The sequence below is a fragment of the Dreissena polymorpha genome, chromosome 14, assembly GCF_020536995.1.
Source record: "Dreissena polymorpha isolate Duluth1 chromosome 14, UMN_Dpol_1.0, whole genome shotgun sequence".
Lineage (NCBI taxonomy): Eukaryota > Metazoa > Mollusca > Bivalvia > Myida > Dreissenidae > Dreissena > Dreissena polymorpha.
The window spans coordinates 8,282,853-8,302,801 of NC_068368.1; the positions used below are offsets into that span (position 1 = coordinate 8,282,853).

The 19,949-nt window shown below is 33.3% G+C and overlaps 2 protein-coding genes across 3 annotated transcripts in view; both read left to right on the forward strand.

Moving 5' to 3' along the window:
- Positions 1-19,949, forward strand: part of LOC127857145 (uncharacterized) — a 103,681-nt gene that overhangs the window by 67,218 nt on the left and 16,514 nt on the right. The window lies entirely within an intron of this gene.
- LOC127857144 (uncharacterized) overlaps positions 1-19,949 on the forward strand; it is a 99,377-nt gene that overhangs the window by 43,171 nt on the left and 36,257 nt on the right. The window lies entirely within an intron of this gene.

Sequence of the window (19,949 nt, forward strand, 5' to 3'; positions counted from 1 at the left end):
AGAATATCTGCTCATTAAATGTTGAAAAGGTAGTATATATTTTGAATGTAAATATAACGAAAGTTTTCCAAAAGGTTTGTTTCCTTTTTAAAGCATTATGTTTTACGTGTTTGTGTGTTTTTTAACATAAATAGAAATGGAATATGTGATTCCATTAATATTACAGACCGGTTTACGTTCGTCATATAACTGTAGAAGTAATGACAATTAACATGTTTACAGCATCCATTATAGACCAAAAACCAAGACAATACAAGGGAAAGAGGGTTCAAGCAGATCATTGGGAAGTTTACAATGACATCATCAAAATCAAAGTAAAGATATTTTAATTTTACCTTAGATATAACTAAATGTGAATATGTGCTCTTATTTTTTTATGGTTATGAATATGATTAAGACATACGATTGGTGTTTCTCTGATGATATGCAACATTTCTATAACAGTAATTATATATATCATTAGAATATCCGTGACAATATGATTCGTTGTTTTATCTATGAAAGTATGTTTCATGGCATAACATCTTCTAATACATTTCATTGGTGTATCTCTGATAATATTTACGATGTTATCCCATTTTCACCGCGACATTGACGGTATAACACGTTGTGGAATATACTTGCCTGTCTTCAACACTGTGTGATATACCTGTCACGTTCACGGACTACTTTTTACTTTATCACTGAATGATTTTTCGTAATTAATAAAGTCGAGAAAACTTAAGCTTCAAAATTATACGACGTTCAACCTTTAAATCTAGTCATATGAAATAATTTTTCGCCATCCGTATAATGAATCAGCTGATTGATGTCGTCATAAAATGACACTTTTTGCGTCATTTTCCAAACAAAAATTGACGATTTATTATATACGCGACTTATTTTACATGTACATGTACTGTATATCGACATACGGTATTTGAATTGTCAATTAATCACATTTTCCTTATTTCGTGTAATGTGCATTGTTTAAAATCCATGCATATACTTTTGACATTTAAGAATGTACAACAAGCCATACAAATATCGCACAATTCATAAATAATCTGCAATATTTGCTATCCGATTTAATTCACGTTAATCATAGAGCTGTGTAAAGTATAGGTAAAAATGATTTCAATGAATTCGCTTTCAAAATATTAACCATCATTACATTATTCTATTTTAGGCTGAAAAGATCCAAATTAGTCGATAACGTCATGATTATATCACTATATATGTTAAAATGCTGAAAACGGCGACCATCTTGAACGCCATTTTGGATTTCTCAAAAACTCCAAAGATACCTGCGCGGCAACATCTGGATTCTTCACCAGTAACATGTTCCCTAACCAAAAACACTTAAACATTTACTATACACCACAATGTCGGGTATTTGTCATTTTCTGCCTGACTAGCCTTACGAATAAACACCAAACATTTCACAAAACAAAGCTAAAAATAAATAATCTCTTGCAAAAGTACTTCAATAAATTAACTTACAAAAATTAAAAGTATGAATCATCATATAATTATAATTTTCAATGGTATGGGTGTGCTAGTGTATTTTTTTTTCATGAGCGATCGAACGTTTTAGAGGTGCATTGAATCCACTATAAAAATGCTATAAAGCGCTATAAAAAGGGAGTACGTGTCAGTATTTTAATGAAATGTTCATTTTCTTTAACATTGAATGATTGTTACACCGAATTTAACTATTAATGAATTTTAAAATATTTATTTTAAACAAAACTGCTTATAAAACAAATTGACCTGTGAATGCATGCATTTTGAAAGCTAGAGTTTATGAGTGATACATGTCTAGCAATTTATATCATAAATCTATATTGCTTTTATAGTTCATAAATAGTATATGCATCCGCTGTAGTCAAACGTAGTTTCTGGTATTTATGATGTCGTTCTGTTATAATTATTAAATGCTTTTTTATAAATTAAACGATCTAGTATTTTTATATTGTAAAGTGTGTGATTATCTATTTTGGACAAATTACTTTTGATTAAATCGGTATGTTAAATTGGAGCGACAGTTTTTACGTTGGCGTTTAGTTACTGAACCAAATGACTAGTAATACTTCAAAGACAAGACGTTTTGGTGTCATACATTGTGTGGTTTTTTCTAGACTTGCATCTGCCACTAGTGGTTTAAGACACTATGTTGTTACATGTAGTTAGTCTCGACAATATCTTATCAAAACGAGACGTTCGGTTTCCGCTGAACAAATGGAAAATTAATCACCCAAACGAATATAATATTTACAATGGAACAATAAAATTAAAACAATTACAATACTCACGAAAATCTTGTCAATGTGTCACAGAGTAAGTGTTTGCAGAGAAATACCATAACAGTATTATTATATGTTGTATGCATGGAATCTATCCATTAATTGTTGGTTTTGAAAAATGCCAGAACGAACATTGTGTGGAATACCCTATTTCATTGTCCATAAAAACAAGTTAAACCAATAGTATAATCCTTAAAAAGTTCTTTCAAACTAATGTTTATGCAGACATCAATCAGTAAAATAGAATAAAATGTATTGAATTATTGTATATGAACAACTTTTTGTATACGCGTTTATATGAATACACCTCTGTCAGCCAACCAATGGGCGGAGTCCATACTTTGCAGGTGCACATGACGACACTCGTCAACTCGTCTATTACACACCGTCAATAGTGCCTGCGGTTTAGTCAGATTGTTTACAACTGATACTTATTCCGCAATGATTGTGAGTTGTGTTTTATAAATAAATGTGTCTTGTACTGAGAAAACTGGGCTTAATTCATGTGCGTAAAGTGTCGTTCCAGATAAGCCTGTGCAGTCCGCACAGGCTAATCAGGGACGACACTTTCCGCTTTTATGGTATTTTTAGTTTGAAGGAAGTCCCTTCTTACCGAAAATCAAGTTTAAGCGGAAAGTGTCGTCCCTGATTAGCCTGTGTGGACTGCACAGGCTTATCTGGGACGACACTTTACGCACATGAATTAAGCCCAGTTTTATCAGAACAAGACACAAATGAATATTTGTTATGCTCAATAATTTGCTGCTTAACTATAAATGCCCATATAACACGTGTAATACTACTGTGATCAATAATAGAGTAAATTCATAGTTTTCAATATTAGCAATTATGGATTTGGACTTCCGTTTCCGGTAGTGAAAAGACACAAAAATGTAGATGGATTTAAAAATGGAATAAAGCTAAGTTATCGGTGTGCAAACTATAAACTTCAGGGATATGTAAGGTATGTGGACTTCAGGCAAACGAGCAAGTATGGAACTTTGTTGAAATATACCATATAAAATCAATTATTTATCAAAAGTTGTTCCTTTGCATTTATCACTGGGTGGGGGATTGGACTAGTTTGACGTGTCATCAAAACCGGTCATTCCAACGTCCGAGTTGTCGGTCACTTCGTCACGCATAACCAAAACGTCCGATTTGTCGTTCACTTCGTCACGCATGACCAAATCTATTGAACTCTAATCGGCGACAATCATCCATTGCTGCGAAGCGGCGAAGCGCATCCAATCATAGCCATTCAGATACATCTATGTGGTAACAGTGATTGAATAATAGTCTGATGTGTAAGACAACGTGTTGTGTATTGTAACTTAAAATGAACAAAAGGGCCTATTCCTCTACAGCAAGCGAAGGGGCGGTTACTGACGCGAGCCTTCTAGATTCGTCACTTTTCGAATCACCCAAAGTACCCAAGCAGGGCAAAAAATCTTATAAAAAGAAAAAAACAGATAAAGAGACAGCAGGTCAAAAAAGCATGACAGATTTCATAACAACAAAAGAAAATGAAACCAAACAAAACAAAACAGAATCACCTAGTATTGAAAAGCGTTTAGACGAAATAAGCGCCAAACTGTCCAATGTCCTTACAAGAAGCGATACAGACATTATTAAAAACATAATAAAAGAATCGCTCGAAGGCCTCAAAGAACAATTACTCGGATCCGTTGTTAAACAAATCGAAATTCTCGAAAGCAATATGTTTGACCAGGCAAAAGAACTGGCTTCACTTAAACAGCAACTCAGTGCAAAGGATCAGGAGATTAACATTCTAAAACAATCTGACCATTCCAAAAACCAGACTTACGAGGCCGGTATCAATGACCTCGAGCAGTATGGCCGCCGAAACAGTATTCGAATTTCTGGCCTCTCATTTGACAAAGAAAATCAAACATCGATTCAAGTTGCTGAACACACGGCGAAAATGATGAGTCACCATTTAAACGTACGTCTTGAATACAAAGACATCGATATCGCCCACAGGCTCGGGAAATATATACCAAACAAAAATAGAGCTGTGATAGTTAAATTTGTGCGTCGACAAACAAAAATTGATGTCATGAAGCGCGCAAAACAACTAAAGGGCACAGGCATTTACATCAAGAAGACTTGACCAAAATAAACGCCGAGGTGCTAGCATCCCTGCGTCTCAAGGAGCCAAGCAGTGTTGAAAGGGCCTGGTCTCACGAAGGCAAACTGTTTGTGAGGTACAAGGGCATTGATCGCAATGAACACGTGGACTATAAACAATATCAAAACTGTCTAAGCAAACCGTGGCCACAAAAAGAGACCACCACATACGCCAAGAAAGCTGCATCTACTATTCTCCGATCACCCAAACAGATTTAACACTCAAAAAATGTGAAAAGTGTGACAAAATTGAAGTGTGTAAACCTTAAATGACAGCAGTTTATTACATCATTTAAATAGCCGATCGTATTGAAATCACCAGCTTTACACTGATTTGTACATAAAACATTGATGAATTTTATTTTTAGTAAGATCATTTGTTTCAAGTGTTTGCATTCACTTATACATTTATCAATATTTGCCACAACATGTCATGATTACATGTATCTACCTCCTGTATAATTATGTACCCACATTCCTGTTAACATACCTATCTTCGTGTAAATATACCTAGCTTGCCGTAAACATACCTACCTTTATGTAAGCATAACGCACTTACTTTCCTGCGTAATTACATACCTAAATAGTTTAAGTGCATACCTTACATACGATGTTTTCCCTATTGCATTTATATGTACATATACATATTATAAATTAGTTGGGTATATGTACATATACATATTATAAATTAGTTGGGTATAGTTACTATAATTTTACAATTTAAATTCATTGAAATACTGTTACGGAAAACAAAATAATTAATTTCCATATTACAAACGATTTTCTTCAATTAAAACGTTTTTCTCACTAAATATACTGTTATGGCTTATAAAACTCGTGCAAAACGTGCACACTTAAAGCTGTTTGTAAAATATAAGGAACAGGCATTGCATGAAACATAAATGCAAATGGAACTCACTCGCGCCGGTTCAATGCTGTCGAGCAACACAAATCCTTTTCTCAGTGCTTTTTGTTTGTCTCCAGTTTTCTTGCGTCTATACTGCTATAAACATTAAAAATAGCACATTGTCAAATGAACTAAAACGATGTTTGTTATAATACTGCATATTGTTGTTTTTCTACATGCATGATCACATATTTGATTTTTTTTATTGTTTTTGAAGAATGTTTCTTTGTCAATTTACACATTGTTTATAGTACGAAAATACTTTTGTATTATTGGTAAAGTATGTCGCCCTACTTCTGCTTAGTATACTGTTATTACCACATACAACTCGTGCAAAACGTGCCGATTAAACTGAATGCAAATATAGGGAGCAACTATCGCGTAAAAAAGCGAAATGCTAATGGAGATCAAGGATGCCGGATTAATATTGTCGAGCTCCACAAACAATTGTCATTATGTTCTGCTAACAGTTCAGGGCTTGTTTTCATAGTGTATTAATTTGCTCTATCGTTCGAAATATCAAAATGTCAAATATATTACAATGATATTTGTTTTTATAATGAGCACTATAATTCAATAGGCATGTGTATGTATTTTTGTATTGTTTTTTGGCGAGTTTGTCTTTCTTCTGTGCCTCTTAACATATAGTTTATAGTACATATACTGCCATACTGCCCTAATTCTATGAATATATAAAATACCGTAACAAAGAATCAATTTATTTGTGAACTTGAAGATTTTTCTAATCTTTTGTGGGGGGGGGGGTTTCTCACTAAGTATACTGTTCTTGCCACATTAAACTCGTGCAAAACGTGCACGAATATTACTGATATGCATAAAAGGAAAAATCTATGCGTAAAATTGAAAATGTTAATCTAGTTTACGGGTACCGGGTCAATGGTTTTGGGCCATACAAAACAAGTTTTATTGTGTTTTGTTTGATATTCAATTTTCATTCACTTTTCAACGATATTTGCTTTTGTATTGAGAATTTTATCCATTATGCATGCGCCTGTATTATTGTTTTTAGTGACCTTTCCTGCCTCAATGTACATATACCTTATAGTACATGTAAATTGTTGCTTTATTGATGCATTGAAGTTTATGGTTTGCTCCGAATGTATCTTTATTCTTTATAATCTCGGAGGATTAATATGGTATTTTTGTGTCTCTATTGGGGACTAGTTGTTTATTGTTTTTTCCTTCTCACTTTCGTGATTATTTCTTTTTACTGTTTCATTTCTATGGAATATTCATCTTTTTGTATCCCTATTTTTTGTTTTCTATTTTTGTTTGTATATGTAGAAATCTTATGTCGTATAATAGAAAACAACTGGACATGTTTTAAAATAGAAACTAACTGGACAAACACACACAAATTATCGTTTACATCACCCTCCACCTCTTTAAATGATTAAATTATGCACTTTGAATGTAAAAGGGCTAAACAATAAAGATAAACGCGTAAAAATCTTCAAATGGTTAAACGAAAAAAAATATAGTATATGCCTATTACAAGAAAGTCACTTGACACATACTTTAGCACAAACCTTAAAAGATGAATGGGACGGAGACATCTATCTCAGTGGATAGCATTCTAATAAACAAGGCATTGCCTTTCTGATAAAAAATAATATAGGGATCACAGTCGATAACTTTAACGAAATAATAATTGGCAGACAAGCAAGTATAGACATCAAAATACATGAAACACAACTAACATTAATCAACGTTTACGGCCCTAACATTGACGATTCCACATTTTACGAAACATTACAATCCTTTATAATTAATAACCAAGATAAAAATATTATAGTCGGTGGTGATTTCAATACTGTTCTTAACCCATAAATAGATAAAAAGAAGAGGAACCTTTATACTCATCCTAAAAATAGAAACATTTTAAATAACATAATTGAAAACTACAATATGTTAGATATCTGGCGTACAGTATACCCAAACGAAAGCAAATTCACCTGGCACTCCAACACACAACCAACAATATTTTGTAGATTAGACTATTTTTTAATATCTGAATCACTTTGCAACATTATTGACACATGTAACATAAAACCAGGATTTATGACTGACCACTCTCTAGTTGAACTTAAACTTTATGCTATCTTGCTTAGAAAAAATGAACTTTGGTGAAAGTCTCATTCAATGGGTCAAACTATTCTATACCGATATTAACAGTATAATCATTAATAATGGCTTCTTTTCAAACATTTTTAACATCGAACGAGGGGTTCGACAAGGATGTCCACTCTAATCATCGCTATTTATTATTTGCATCGAGTATCTATCACATCACGTCCAATCAAATAAACACATAAAAGGCATATCACTAGAACCTGATGAAGAAATCAAACAGTCCCTGTTTGCTGACGATGCAACTTATTTTTTAAACGACAATTACGATTCTTTCCATAACCTAATAGAGTCGCTAACCCTTTACGGAATGACATCGGGTCTTAAACTAAACAAAAGTAAATGTACTGTGCTACGAGTAGGTAAATTAAAACAAAGTAATGTCCAATATAAAAAAGAAATGAAATTTATTTGGACATCCGATGAAGCCACAACGTTAGGAATCACTTTCACAAATAATGAAAAGGATACAGTTCTTAAAAACATAATACCTAAATTACAGAATTTTAAAAACTGCTTCAAATCATGGCATCACCGTAAACTTACACTAATCGGAAAAAACACAGTATTGAAAACGTTTGCACTTCCTAAATTAATTTATGTATTAACAGTTCTCCCAAATCCACCAAATGATGTTATTAACGATATTAAATCAGCAATATTTAATTTCATATGGGACGGTAAACCTGATAAAATAAAACGAACCCAGTTAATTCAATCTGTAGAAAATGGAGGTATCCAATTAACGAACATTGCCTCATTTTTGAAGGCAATCAAATGCAGCTGGGTTAAAAGATACCTAGATAATACCAATACGAGTAAATGGAAATTATTCTACCAGAAAATCCTAAAAAAAATATGGGGACTCCTTACTCTTTGAATGTAACATCAGTAATACTATCTTACATGAAATTGCAAACGAAAACATATTTCTGTCTGATGTTCTATCAGCATGGAGTGATGTCACTCATAACCTAGAAACCCAAACCAGCAGTAAAAATATTTTATGGAACAATAAAGACATAACTTCAAACAATAAGACGTTTTTCTATAAAGATTGGTTTGAACGAAGCATTAAATATGTCGACCAATTATATGACTACAGAATTAAGGATTTCTACTCGTTTGATGATATATGCTACATATACGGAATACCTTTAAATAATTTTCTGAAGTACTACACACTAATCAAAAGCATACCCATACATATTAAATCTGAAATCAATACAAATAATACACCATGTACCCAAAAAGCATTCGTAGAAAACATACTTGGAAGAAAAACCAAAACGAATAAAATATTTTACACACTACAAATTAAAAATCTTACAGAAAACTCCAAAACCCAAAATAAATGGCAAGTCCTTTTCGGAGAAAATGAACTTAATTGGAAACACATATTTACCATGCCATATAAAGCAACTATTGAAAGCACACTGAGAAATTTTCAATATAAATACATCCATAGAATTATAGCTACAAATAAATATCTCTTTAAATGCAAATTATCTAACTCAAATCTGTGTGACTTCTGCGGTGAATACATCGAAACTATAGAACATCTTTTTTGGGAGTGCAAACACATCCAGCCTATTTGGAATCAATTAGTATCTTTTCTTGAACAACAGCAACTAAACGTTAAACTATCTTTCTTAAATGTAAGTTTCGGATTTTACTCATTGAAATCAATAGACTGTAATAATATTGTGAATTTTATTCTTATATTGATGAAATATTTTATCTTTAACATGAAGTACAACAAACAAGTACCACATTTTAATTGCTTTGTCCATAGTCTTAAACTAAAAATCCAGATTGAGAAAGAAATAGCCCTCAGTAATGACACATTACAAATCGTTGAACAAAAATGTGATGTGTAAGACAACGTGTTGTGTATTGTAACTTAAAATGAACAAAAGGGCCTATTCCTCTACAGCAAGCGAAGGGGCGGTTACTGACGCGAGCCTTCTAGATTCGTCACTTTTCGAATCACCCAAAGTACCCAAGCAGGGCAAAAAATCTTATAAAAAGAAAAAAACAGATAAAGAGACAGCAGGTCAAAAAAGCATGACAGATTTCATAACAACAAAAGAAAATGAAACCAAACAAAACAAAACAGAATCACCTAGTATTGAAAAGCGTTTAGACGAAATAAGCGCCAAACTGCCCAATGTCCTTACAAGAAGCGATACAGACATTATTAAAAACATAATAAAAGAATCGCTCGAAGGCCTCAAAGAACAATTACTCGGATCCGTTGTTAAACAAATCGAAATTCTCGAAAGCAATATGTTTGACCAGGCAAAAGAACTGGCTTCACTTAAACAGCAACTCAGTGCAAAGGATCAGGAGATTAACATTCTAAAACAATCTGACCATTCCAAAAACCAGACTTACGAGGCCGGTATCAATGACCTCGAGCAGTATGGCCGCCGAAACAGTATTCGAATTTCTGGCCTCTCATTTGACAAAGAAAATCAAACATCGATTCAAGTTGCTGAACACACGGCGAAAATGATGAGTCACCATTTAAACGTACGTCTTGAATACAAAGACATCGATATCGCCCACAGGCTCGGGAAATATATACCAAACAAAAATAGAGCTGTGATAGTTAAATTTGTGCGTCGACAAACAAAAATTGATGTCATGAAGCGCGCAAAACAACTAAAGGGCACAGGCATTTACATCAAGAAGACTTGACCAAAATAAACGCCGAGGTGCTAGCATCCCTGCGTCTCAAGGAGCCAAGCAGTGTTGAAAGGGCCTGGTCTCACGAAGGCAAACTGTTTGTGAGGTACAAGGGCATTGATCGCAATGAACACGTGGACTATAAACAATATCAAAACTGTCTAAGCAAACCGTGGCCACAAAAAGAGACCACCACATACGCCAAGAAAGCTGCATCTACTATTCTCCGATCACCCAAACAGATTTAACACTCAAAAAATGTGAAAAGTGTGACAAAATTGAAGTGTGTAAACCTTAAATGACAGCAGTTTATTACATCATTTAAATAGCCGATCGTATTGAAATCACCAGCTTTACACTGATTTGTACATAAAACATTGATGAATTTTATTTTTAGTAAGATCATTTGTTTCAAGTGTTTGCATTCACTTATACATTTATCAATATTTGCCACAACATGTCATGATTACATGTATCTACCTCCTGTATAATTATGTACCCACATTCCTGTTAACATACCTATCTTCGTGTAAATATACCTAGCTTGCCGTAAACATACCTACCTTTATGTAAGCATAACGCACTTACTTTCCTGCGTAATTACATACCTAAATAGTTTAAGTGCATACCTTACATACGATGTTTTCCCTATTGCATTTATATGTACATATACATATTATAAATTAGTTGGGTATATGTACATATACATATTATAAATTAGTTGGGTATAGTTACTATAATTTTACAATTTAAATTCATTGAAATACTGTTACGGAAAACAAAATAATTAATTTCCATATTACAAACGATTTTCTTCAATTAAAACGTTTTTCTCACTAAATATACTGTTATGGCTTATAAAACTCGTGCAAAACGTGCACACTTAAAGCTGTTTGTAAAATATAAGGAACAGGCATTGCATGAAACATAAATGCAAATGGAACTCACTCGCGCCGGTTCAATGCTGTCGAGCAACACAAATCCTTTTCTCAGTGCTTTTTGTTTGTCTCCAGTTTTCTTGCGTCTATACTGCTATAAACATTAAAAATAGCACATTGTCAGATGAACTAAAACGATGTTTGTTATAATACTGCATATTGTTGTTTTTCTACATGCATGATCACATATTTGATTTTTTTATTGTTTTTGAAGAATGTTTCTTTGTCAATTTACACATTGTTTATAGTACGAAAATACTTTTGTATTATTGGTAAAGTATGTCGCCCTACTTCTGCTTAGTATACTGTAATTACCACATACAACTCGTGCAAAACGTGCCGATTAAACTGAATGCAAATATAGGGAGCAACTATCGCGTAAAAAAGCGAAATGCTTATGGAGATCAAGGATGCCGGATTAGTATTGTCGAGCTCCACAAACAATTGTCATTATGTTCTGCTAACAGTTCAGGGCTTGTTTTCATAGTGTATTAATTTGCTCTATCGTTCGAAATATCAAAATGTCAAATATATTACAATGATATTTGTTTTTATAATGAGCACTATAATTCAATAGGCATGTGTATGTATTTTTGTATTGTTTTTTGGCGAGTTTGTCTTTCTTCTGTGCCTCTTAACATATAGTTTATAGTACATATACTGCCATACTGCCCTAACTCTATGAATATATAAAATACCGTAACAAAGAATCAATTTATTTGTGAACTTGAAGATTTTTCTAATCTTTTGTGGGGGGTTTTCTCACTAAGTATACTGTTCTTGCCACATTAAACTCGTGCAAAACGTGCACGAATATTACTGATATGCATAAAAGGAAAAATCTATGCGTAAAATTGAAAATGTTAATCTAGTTTACGGGTACCGGGTCAATGGTTTTGGGCCATACAAAACAAGTTTTATTGTGTTTTGTTTGAGATTCAATTTTCATTCACTTTTCAACGATATTTGCTTTTGTATTGAGAATTTTATCCATTATGCATGCGCCTGTATTATTGTTTTTAGTGACCTTTCCTGCCTCAATGTACATATACCTTATAGTACATGTAAATTGTTGCTTTATTGATGCATTGAAGTTTATGGTTTGCTCCGAATGTATCTTTATTCTTTATAATCTCGGAGGATTAATATGGTATTTTTGTGTCTCTATTGGGGACTAGTTGTTTATTGTTTTTTTCTTCTCACTTTCGTGATTATTTCTTTTTACTGTTTCATTTCTATGGAATATTCATCTTTTTGTATCCCTATTTTTTGTTTTCTATTTTTGTTTGTATATTTAGAAATCTTATGTCGTATAATAGAAAACAACTGGACATGTTTTAAAATAGAAACTAACTGGACAAACACACACAAATTATCGTTTACATCACCATCCACCTCTTTAAATGATTAAATTATGCACTTTGAATGTAAAAGGGCTAAACAATAAAGATAAACGCGTAAAAATCTTCAAATGGTTAAACGAAAAAAAATATAGTATATGCCTATTACAAGAAAGTCACTTGACACATACTTTAGCACAAACCTTAAAAGATGAATGGGACGGAGACATCTATCTCAGTGGACAGCATTCTAATAAACAAGGCATTGCCTTTCTTATAAAAAATAATATAGGGATCACAGTCGATAACTTTAACGAAATAATAATTGGCAGACAAGCAAGTATAGACATCAAAATACATGAAACACAACTAACATTAATCAACGTTTACGGCCCTAACATTGACGATTCCACATTTTACGAAACATTACAATCCTTTATAATTAATAACCAAGATAAAAATATTATAGTCGGTGGTAATTTCAATACTGTTCTTAACCCATTATTAGATAAAAAAGAAGGGGAACCTTTATACTCATCCTAAAAATAGAAACATTTTAAATAACATAATTCAAAACTACAAAATGTTAGATATCTGGCGTACAGTATACCCAAACGAAAGCAAATTCACCTGGCACTCCAACACAAAACCAACAATATTTTGTAGATTAGACTATTTTTTAAAGGGTCCTTTTCACAGATTTTGGCATTTTTTTAACTTATTCATTAAATGCTTTATATTGATAAATGTAAACATTGGATCGTAAAAGCTCCAGTAAAAAAACAAGAAAAAATATAAAAAAAGGAAAAAAACGTTGCCCGGAGCAGGTTTCGAACCAGTGACCCCTGGAGTCCTGCCAGAGTCCTGAAGTAAAAACGCTCTAGCCTACTGAGCTATTCCGCCGAGTATACATCATTGTCGTATTTTATACCTTATATAAGCAATCTTCGTAGTTTCACAAAATTTAACGACAAAAACAGAACTCTCCAAATTATTCAATCGTTTCGCGTTGCAACGCTTTATAATTTTTAGGTTTTAAAATCGTAAAAAGATGCATATAATGGCTATATTAGAGCATGGTTAATGTTCAGTATTACTGTTTCCTCACAAATATCATAACTAAAACGAAAACTTACGAATCTGAAACAACTTTTTTCAATCTTGTCAATTTACCAAAGCGTGAAAAGATCCCTTTAATATCTGAATAACTTTGCAACATTATTGACACATGTAACATAAAACCAGGATTTATGACTGACCACTCTCTAGTTGAACTTAAACTTTATGCTATCTTGCTTAGAAAAAATGAACTTTGGTGAAAGTCTCATTCAATGGGTCAAACTATTCTATACCGATATTAACAGTATAATCATTAATAATGGCTTCTTTTCAAACATTTTTAACATCGAACGAGGGGTTCGACAAGTATGTCCACTCTCATCATCGCTATTTATTATTTGCATCGAGTATCTATCACATCACGTCCAATCAAATAAACACATAAAAGGCATATCACTAGAACCTGATGAAGAAATCAAACAGTCCCTGTTTGCTGACGATGCAACTTATTTTTTAAACGACAATTACGATTCTTTCCATAACCTAATAGAGTCGCTAACCCTTTACGGAATGACATCGGGTCTTAAACTAAACAAAAGTAAATGTACTGTGCTACGAGTAGGTAAATTAAAACAAAGTAATGTCCAATATAAAAAAGAAATGAAATTTATTTGGACATCCGATGAAGCCACAACGTTAGGAATCACTTTCACAAATAATGAAAAGGATACAGTTCTTCAAAACATAATACCTAAATTACAGAATTTTAAAAACTGCTTCAAATCATGGCATCACCGTAAACTTACACTAATCGGAAAAAACACAGTATTGAAAACGTTTGCACTTCCTAAATTAATTTATGTATTAACAGTTCTCCCAAATCCACCAAATGATGTTATTAACGATATAAAATCAGCAATATTTAATTTCATATGGGACGGTAAACCTGATAAAATAAAACGAACCCAGTTAATTCAATCTGTAGAAAATGGAGGTATCCAATTAACGAACATTGACTCATTTTTGAAGGCAATCAAATGCAGCTGGGTTAAAAGATACCTAGATAATACCAATACGAGTAAATGGAAATTATTCTACCAGAAAATATGGGGACTCCTTACTCTTTGAATGTAACATCAGTAATACTATCTTACATGAAATTGCAAACGAAAACATATTTCTGTCTGATGTTCTATCAGCATGGAGTGATGTCACTCATAACCTAGAAACCCAAACCAGCAGTAAAACTATTTTATGGAACAATAAAGACATAACTTCAAACAATAAGACGTTTTTCTATAAAGATTGGTTTGAACGAAGCATTAAATATGTCGACCAATTATATGACTACAGAATTAAGGATTCTACTCGTTTGATGATATATGCTACATATACGGAATACCTTTAAATAATTTTCTGAAGTACTACCCACTAATCAAAAGCATACCCATACATATTAAATCTGAAATCAATACAAATAATACACCATGTACCCAAAAAGCATTCGTAGAAAACATACTTGGAAGAAAAACCAAAACGAATAAAATATTTTACACACTACAAATTGAAAATCTTACAGAAAACTCCAAAACCCAAAATAAATGGCAAGTCCTTTTCGGAGAACATGAACTTAATTGGAAACACATATTTACCATGCCATATAAAGCAACTATTGAAAGCACACTGAGAAATTTTCAATATAAATACATCCATAGAATTATAGCTACAAATAAATATCTCTTTAAATGTAAATTATCTAACTCCAATCTGTGTGACTTCTGCGGTGAATACATCGAAACTATAGAACATCTTTTTTGGGAGTGCAAACACATCCAGCCTATTTGGAATCAATTAGTATCTTTTCTTGAACAACAGCAACTAAACGTTAAACTATCTTTCTTAAATGTAAGTTTCGGATTTTACTCATTGAAATCAATAGACTGTAATAATATTGTGAATTTTATTCTTATATTGATGAAATATTTTATCTTTAACATGAAGTACAACAAACAAGTACCACATTTTAATTGCTTTGTCCTTAGTCTTAAAGGGGCCTTTTCACAGATTTTGGCATTTTTTAACTTATTCATTAAATGCTTTATATCGATAAATGTAAACATTGGATCGTAAAAGCGCCAGTAAAAAATCAAGAATAAAATTAAAAAAAGGAAAAGAACATTGCCCGGACCAGGTTTCGAACCAGTGACCCCTGGAGTCCTGCCAGAGTCCTGAAGTAAAAACGCTTTAGCCTACTGAGCTATTCCGCCGAGTACACATCTTGGGCGTATTTTATACCTTATATAAGCAATCTTCGTAGTTTCACAAAATTTAACGACAAAAACAGAACTCTCCAAATTATTCAATCGTTTCGCGTTGCAACGCTTTATAATTTTTAGGTTTTAAAATCGTCAAAAGATGCATATAATGGCTATATTAGACCATGGTAAATGTTCAGTATTACTGTTTCCTCACAAATATCATAACTAAAACGAAAATTTGCGAATCTGAAACAACTTTTTTCAATTTTGTCAATTTACCAAAGCGTGAAAAGATCCCTTTAAACTAAAAATCCAGATTGAGAAAGAAATAGCCCTCAGTAATGACACAGTACAGATCTTTGAACAAAAATGGAATCGGATTAAATTTTCATAATGTTGGTCCACTTATATACATTTTACTCTAATGTTAGTTTATTTCTAAAATATTTTTGTATACTTTTTTTTCAATCCTATAAGATCATTGTGACTATACAACAAAAAACACAAGTCCAGTATGCTTTCTTCCAACTTTATACAACTCATCATTTTTCATAACTATTCTTCTGTTGTTCTTTTCTTTTCTCTTTTTTAAATAAAACAACACCTATCACAAACAACCAAAGAAAAAACATATAATCCCAGTTTGTTTTTTTAATTTTTATGGAAAAAAAAGTATATATATTAGCATATCTTGTATAATATGTCTGAACTTTATTGCTTTGTACAATCACTATGTTGTATGTATACACGTATACATTGTATGTATTATATTGAATAATAAAAAAAAAAATTTGCAATTGTGCATGGTGTGTTTGTGTTATATACTCAAAACTAATAATGAGTGTGATTTTAACAAGTATACACATGTGATATTCTTTACTGTACAGTCAATGCACCTGCATGGCAAAACTGACTATATATATAAATAACGATTGTTGTAGTAACTTTAAAGCAGTCCGCTTGTTCATTTATTAGATGTATTTTGTATTTAGACTGAATAAACTGAAACATTTGCAGTTACTACACTTTGTGGTAAGTTGTTATTTTTTTTACAGGATAAGAATATGTGACAGTGCAGTTTACAACAATTTCATCACAATACTGAAATTAAAGTGAAAACAGTACTACATGCACATGACTAATTTAATAGTTCACACATTCTTGTTGAATTTTCAAACAAACGAAAACTCTTCGTTTAATAAAGAAACAGTGTAAACAATTATTCTCATCATTCAACAGGGTAGCAAGTCTTAATGGTTTAAAGGTTGGAGTTTCTTCCAACTGAAAAAACGAATGTTGAAATATTTTATATAACTTCTCAAACTTCAATATAAAAAATATATATGAAACATAGGTTTATTAAAACTAGCCTACATAGTTAACCAAGTAATCGAAACATTTACGTGCCTGGTATTATATTGTCTTTTCAATCATATATACACCCTACGATGCACTAATATAGTTTCATAATGGCAATTATATATGAAATATTTCGGATTTATATGGGTAGATGTATTGTTAATTATCAAACACCGATTGAAGCATTACACGATGCGTTTTCGATAGCATAAATGTAAACTATAACAGTCCAAATAAGATCAATAAAGGCCATTGTTTGGTATCAAAAGTCTTCGATTTCGGTCGTGTAAGACGCATTTTTCTTCCGAGACTTTAAAATGTAAACATGCCTGTTTATATTGACCGGCAAAGTATGTACATGTTTGGGCCTACCATTAAAAACAAAAACAATGTTTATTTTTTAAATAATTTATATATACACACATATTTAAGCAGTAATAAATATATATATATAATTATTTATTTTTTATTTCGCAAAATCACTCAATTTTTGCTACTGTACATAACTGACACAGTCCCTTTAAAAGAACGTCCCATCTCAAATGTAATGGTAAAACGTAGTTCCTCACGAATGCAGTGCGTTTGGAAATATAGAACGTATCATACAAATTATTATTGAGTATAAACAAAATACAGCATGTCAGCACTTATTTCAGGGATCAACATCCCTGATTTCCACATATACGGCTTGGGGTGAACCATCAGTCAAAACGGCTCCGTGATTGTTTGACCAATGTCACCATATTCCCATTCCCATTTTTTTAGAACCCAATTCATCTTGCCAGGACGGTCTTAGCAAACCATAACTTCGGTACCAGATAGTCTGGTCAGTAGCCATTTCCACCTAACCCACCTCTCCGGGTCCCAAAGAAAACTCATATCGCCTGATTCGAACAGTCGCCTTTACCACAGCAGATACTCACTGTCAAGTCATCATATTAAGTTTAGACAGGTGTGTGTGTGTGGTTAAAGAAGTGATAAATTTCCGATTTATTTCGAAATGTCTGATGTTCGGAACTGAACTACCTTGGGGATAATGTCTTTAGTAATGGCAGTTTTAAGGGTAACATAAATGGTGCGGTGTGGTTAAGACGACTGGATCAACTCTGAAGATTAGGTTGCTTCAAGTACCCAGACTAGTTTTTAAGGTAGCTGGTATAGATGAGGCGAAAGGGTCCACTCGATTAACTGAGTTGTTTCAAGGAACATTGAATATAACTCGTCACATTAAATATATATTTAATGCCTGTCTTGGCGGGGATAAGGACGGACTTCTGCGAGGCCTAGCCAAAAGCTGATAAGGCTTCGCCTTCAGTATGTCAAACGTCTCCTTTAATTTAAAAACAACATCCTCTACTACAACAACCATTAAGCACAATCTTACTATTCGGAGCTACTCTAACCTCCACGGACTCCATCCGTTGTTTGCACTCTACCTTTTGTACCATCTGACCTCCAAAACTTTAAACTGAGAGTGAAAATGGCCCATTTGAGCTTTTCTGAGGCCCGCTCTATGGACACAGGTATATGCTTAATCTACACCTTAACCGACACTCTCTCTTTCGCAATCATGAAGAACCTCATTATTTATTTCTGCACTATATACTATTCTCGCTATTTCCTAAATAGATTGCCAGAAATGATCAACACCCTATCTTCCTATTACATTGGCGCTTCACGCCTTGCCCTTACTGTTAAAAATGTAACATTTGTCTTTTGCTGATGTTCTCGGTACCCAAACATCATCTCCAGCTTGGTAACTACTTCTTATCAGCCAAACTCTACTCTACCTCAATCCCTCCTAATCAATAATCAATGCTTAGTATTCACGTGCCTTATCTGTCTAGAAGAGAAACAAGTCATCTCTATTCTACCCGTCCTTCCTCTCAATGTAAAGAAGTGAAACTCAAGCTGCTGGAGCAGTATTGAATTCTTATTATATACAATAAGTTGGTCCTTGTTTTAAGGCAAGAGACCGATTGCCTAAACAGTACAAAACAGCACAAAAACACAATACAAAACAACATAAACACATATAAGAATAAAGCTGGGGTCACCGCCTTGGAACGGTCAATGCAATAAAAAGATTGCGGCATATTTGTCGGATTTGGTCAGGAACTCTTGCGAGCCTCCCCCAACAACCATATACCATAGACAGAGAGTGCAACATGCATTGCTCCTTATCCAGAGATAAAGCTTTCTGGTCAGCGGTTACCAAAGCTATATTATCGATGACACAACGAGCCGCGTTAGAAACAGCCAGCGACGCATTGCGAGGTGTTGCCACGGTCTTGTCTTCTTGCGGTTCATGTATCACTTGTGGCGAATCACATACACGGACATTGCCGACTGCAGCATGTATGCATTTACTCTGACAGACTGCCAACGTATATTGTAACTGCAAAACAAGTGAGACCGTCGTCTGACTCGTATTAACTTGGCTGTGCCTCATTGGTCATGGTCATCTGCGTCATCATACTGTACAGGATGTTCCTCTTGTACCAAAAGTATATTTTTAACAATCCGATTTCACACAGGCTTCACTGACAACTGATGTAACCCGACTTCAACTTTGGGCTGTGTTGCGGCCTAGTACTAAAAATACTTTTTCTCCTGCGCCATCAGTGTTGCAGACCGATGTTGCAAATTCTTCTCAAATAACTCCTGCTGCCTATTCCATTTCCATCTTGGGCTATACCAATTAAGGCCTCGCCCCTGTTACCCCAACACAGCATCGGGTGAGTGAACATAAGAAGCCGGAGGACCACTGAAGGAAACGTTTGGAATAATGGCTTTTACGTCTCTTTGGC